Below are 5,324 nucleotides of genomic sequence, written 5' to 3' on the forward strand. Positions count from 1 at the left end.
ACATAATCATTGTTTTGCCTGAAAGATCCCCACCCATCCCATTGATCTATCTTCTTTCTACCTTGAGACCCGCCTGCAGGGTAACATTAATCCCACTGGTTAAAACCCTCGCAATAGTTGCTAAGGAAGCTTCCACCTTCCCAGCTTGCTTTTGCCTTTCTCCACCCCTTTCCTACCTAGCCATTTCCGTTTCCGACTTGCCACTTCTGGTTTTATCCTATAAAAGCATTGGCTGTATGATCAATAGATCCTTTTGCATTACCACGCTGCCACGAGTTCCTGAGTCATCTATCTCCCACCTCTCTGAGTGAGTAGCAGTCCAGGCTGAGTCTGGTTGAGTTCTCTCCAACCCAGAGAGCACGAGCCTGGGGAAGAGGCAACCCCATGCTAGCCCAGCACACAGTCTCTCCTGTTTCTGGCTGAATTGTGTCACTTTCCAAATTCATATGTTGATACCCTAATTCAGACACACACACACACAGAGTGAGAGAGAGAGAGATAGAAAAAGAGAGAGAGAGAGAAAAGAAGGAGGAGGAGGAGGAGAGGGAGAAGGGGAGGTTGGAGGGGGAAGGAGGAAGGAAGGAAGGGGGAAAAGGGTGCAAGCAGACAGGACCTCAGTGTGCACAGGTTATGTATGTTTTACCAGCCCCTCCTCACTCTGCAGACCCTGAGCCACCTCTCCAGATGCAGCTTAGATATGAACATCTGGAGTTGAGCTGCATGCCCTACCTCTTTGAGAATACAGGACAGAGAATACATGCTATGAGGTCCCTTGTACAAGAGTGAGGTTATTGATTTCTTTGTCTTTCCAACAAAACCAATGACAGATAGAAAAACAAAAACAAACTATTGTATCTGAGGCCTTTTTCTTTCTACCGCAATATGGCCTCAGAGAAGACATCTGATTTAGTGCTAACAAACGAATAAGTAAATGAAAGGCAGCACTGTCATGGTTCTCTATAAAGTTCTTAGTGTGGTACCCGACACATAATATGCACTGTCAGTGTTCATTAAGTAAATATAATTATAGTCAGAAGGCTTCAGATCATTTCCCCCCCTGCAATTGTGTCTGCTGAAGCCTTGTGAAAGCCAGGAACACATGGGAAAATTAAAGGCCAGGATTGTGAAGAGAGCTGCCCATGCAAATCAGCTGACAGCTGTGGTTAGTGCACCGATTCCTGACAACTTTAGTCATGGCTGAATTGAAATGGAAAGTTTTACTTCCTTCCCTGGGTGCTGACCTCATCCACTCTGGCTGTTATTCTCTGATTTCACCACTTCCTGTCTACTCAAGTAAACACTCCTCACACAGGGATGCCTACCCAGGCTGGGGCTGTTAAAGTTCTTTGGTGCCTTAGTTTCATCCCTCTCACTGCTGGTAGGGATCTGAGTGCTGTGGGCATTGAGGAGAAGGTGGGTTAGGATGTAGCTAGAAACATCCATACCTGGAGAGAGGAAGCACACATGATGGTGAAGAGGCACTCTTTTGATTAGAACCAAGCGTGGCAACAAAGGTACAATCCAATTTCATAGACTCTGACTAGGTGCTTGGATAGGCTAGGTGCCTGGAATATAAAAATGGCTAGGACCTCAAATATGGCCAGACAGCTATAAGAGTCTACTAATTGTAGGAGGAAATGGGTGTGGAGGGGAGAGAATGGGACATGACAGCAGTCAGTTAAGTGGGGCATCATGAGAACAGAGGGCCTTGAAGCCCAGGAACAAGTGTTGATTAGATGCTGAAAGCAACCAAAGGCTTCTCCAGAGCTGTTCATGAGAATGGATGCAGTTGAGATCTCATTTGAATGGGGGTGGCTATGTAATGATGTTGCATTCCCACCTTGGATGAGAAGTTGCATGAGTAGTTCAGAAAGAATGCTCTCAATTTTCATACATTAGGAAGAATTGCAACAACATATATTGATGAGGCTGTGGAAGGAAAGGAACACTTTCACACTGCTGATGGGAATGCAAATTGGTCCAATCTCTGTGGAAAGCAGTCAACTGTCAACACTTATGACTCAGATTGTGAGAGTTGAGAGAGGGTCCTGGGAACCCCACAATGAATTTTAAATCATTGCTACTGCTGGAGAAAGCTAGTATTACAGGCTGTTTTAGATCTCCATACCCTCCTGCACCTGTTACAGCATCAGCCACAACAGCAGATGGTGGTTAATGTTTAGGGAGGACTTCTCTATGCTAGACACAGTGCCTTCAGAGGATTGTCTGACTTAATCCTCCAAACGAGGAACATTCCTGCTTCCATTTTATGGGAGAGAAAAATAGAGGCACACAGAGACCCAGCAACTCCCCACAAGCTACACTGTGGTGCAGTAGAGAAGCACTCTCCACAGGTTTTTCTCAGCCCCAGGCACTGAGCTGACACACTTGCCAGAAGAGCTCACTTCTCACTGGTCTGGACTCTACAGCATATTTTGTATTTATATCATCAGGCATTTTTGTTAATAGTCAGGAAATAAAAACTAAAAAGAGAGACAGAGTAATTCACTAGCAGTCAAAATTATAGCATGTTCTACGTTAAGCGTATGTAAATAAAGTTTTATTCAAACACAGTTACACTCAGTTGTTGACATAGGGCTGCTTTTGTGTTCCTACGGCAGCCCTGGAGGCTGGAGTATTTATAGTTTGGCTTTTTTTCCAGAGATAATGTATAGGTCCCAACCTGGAAGCCCAGAATAGCTGTCTTGAATCTTTCTCTCCAGTGTGGTTTCCTTTTTTCTGGGAATCAGTCTGCCCCTCACTCTCTCCTTAGCTTGAAGGACCCAATCATTTAACTTGAGGTGATTATATTAAGTGAAATGAGAGGTAAAGGACCACTACTGGATGGCTTCACTCATACATGTGATATAGATGATGAAAACAAATGAACTTACAAGCCTAAATAAATAATAGGTAACCAAACTGACTCCTGGACTTTGAAAAATATGGTAGTTCTTGTGTGTATATTATAGGAGGAGGTAGCCAGAGAACTTTGGTGGAGGGAGTATAGAGACTTACAGTGATCATGTGATTATGAACAGCTGTGAGATTATACACCCAAATTTTCCAGATTTGGGAAAACACTGTTAAATCACTGATAAAAAAAATAAAATAATAATTAAAAAAACCTTTACTTGCTCAGAAAATAAAAGTAAAATACCCTCCCAGTTAAGACAACTCAGATAACAAGAGGATAAAACTCACAGAACCCCCAGAACCCTAGACCTCGAATCTCCAAGTCCTCTGTCTCAAAAAAATAAATAAATAAAAATAAAAAATAGCATTTTCTTTGAGAAGTTGATGGTGGTTCTATTTATACATTTATTCACTTAGGCGCTCATGTATTCCCTTGACCTTCATGCTTTATTGACTAAAAAGTATCTGGGGTTCTACAGTAATTACCTCTAGCCCTAGATCCTGGCCTGAATAGTCAGGCACAGACTTGGGACCATAACTGTACTGGGTCAGGGTCCTGGCACTTCTAAGCTTTAACTGCATGAGCCATGCAGGCCTGCCAGCAGTCAGGTGCTTGGAACCCCTCTTCTGTCTGTTAGGTCAGAACAGACTGTGTGCTGAGCACTTTGCTCTGGGCAAGGCAAAGACCAGCCCCCAGGGAATTGTGGGAGGCAGTAGCCTCAGTGTTATTCTGACGAATCCAATCAGGCCCACCTCTGAGCTGATATAGACTTAGAAAAAGCAACAATCTTTCTTCCTCCTCATGATGTTCTCTCATTTTTAAAACTGTAATGCCAAGAAATGTTGTGGGGCAGGAAACAGCTAACTGGGGTCATCCACCAGTTCACTCCTGTAGGAGTTCATCACAGGAAAGTCCTTGAAAGGATTGCAGGATGGACTCCCTGGTGGATATGCAAGTTCCAAATTTCTTTTTTCTTTAAATTTTTTAAATTATTTTTATTTATTTATTGGATAGAGACAGCCAGAAATTGAGAGGGAAGGGGAGATAGAGAGGGAGAGAGACAGAGAGATACCTGCAGCCCTGCTTCACCACTGATGAAGCTTTTCCCCTGCAGGTGGGGACCAGGGGCTTGAACCTGGGTCCTTGTGCACTGTACCACATGCACTCAACCAGATGCACCACCACCTGGCCCCCAAACTTCTTTACTGTAGTTGTGAGGTAGAAACTGTGCAGAAGTGAAATCACAGTGGAGAAGAGCTCAGGGAAAAGGTCGTCGGGGACCTGAGGATAATTACAAGGCCTCTGTCTGTGAACACCTCCTTCTCTTAAACCCTATATGTCACACCTGGGCTAGCTTCCCATTGGCCTGCTGAAATTGCCAGGTGTGGCCACCTTGTTAAGCTCCTCCCACAGTGTACAAAGGTATCTTGTGCTCTAATTCCCACTTCCTATGTGTGTAGATGTGGTGCAGCAAAGTGTCCATGTTTCCAGGCTCTCCCTAAATCTTCCCTGACCCCAACAGAAACACTCTATTATTTCTAGGCTCTCCAGTATCTCTTAAAATTTGAGAGTCAAAATGATTTGAAAAAAGAAAGAAAAAAGAGAAGAAAAGAAAAGAAAAGTGGGCTGGGTGTTTTCCTTCTATCCAGATCCTCTGGGTTTGTGAGCAAACATGGGGCATTTGGCCAGGCTGGGGACAGTGTTGGAGGAGGAGTGTCACCTATCAGGCCTGAACTTTTGAATCCCAGACTCAGGTCTTTGGAATGCTAGGCCTAGTACAGTAATCCTTCTAGAATGAAAAAATAAAGAAAAGAAAAGAAAACAAGGAAAGAAATGAAACAAAAAAAAAAGAATACTTTGCGACTCTCATGCCTGAGGCTCCAAAGTCCCAGGTTCAATCTCCTGCTCCTCCATAAGCCAGAGCTGAACAGTGCTCTGGTAAAAAGATAGAAAGAAAGAAAGAAAGAAAGAAAGAAAGAAAGAAAGAAAGAAAGAAAGAGAGAGAGAAGGAGAGAAGGAGAGAAAGAGAGAAAGAGAGAAAGAAAGAAAGGAAGAGAGAAAGAAAGAAAGAAAGAAAGAAAGAAAGGAAGGAAGAGAGAAAGAAAGAAAGAAAGAAAGGAACTTTGTGAGACTTTCCAAGGAAGGGCTAGCAGTCCCAGTCTCTAGGCCTGTCAGCAAGGTAACAGAATGCTGGGGGTGGGGGAGTGTGTATGAATAATTTTTTCCTTAACATTTGTGACAACTTTGTAGCTTTTCAAAACGTGTAGTTCTTGGGGCTGTGGAGTAGTAGCACAGTGGTTTGTGCATCAGACTTTCATGTCTGAGGCCCCAGAGGTTCCAGTTTCAATTTCTGGCACCACTATATGTCAGAGCTCAGCTGTATTCTGGGCTTTTCCCCCATTAAAAC

The sequence above is a fragment of the Erinaceus europaeus genome, chromosome 5, assembly GCF_950295315.1.
Source record: "Erinaceus europaeus chromosome 5, mEriEur2.1, whole genome shotgun sequence".
NCBI classification, from domain to species: Eukaryota; Metazoa; Chordata; class Mammalia; order Eulipotyphla; family Erinaceidae; genus Erinaceus; species Erinaceus europaeus.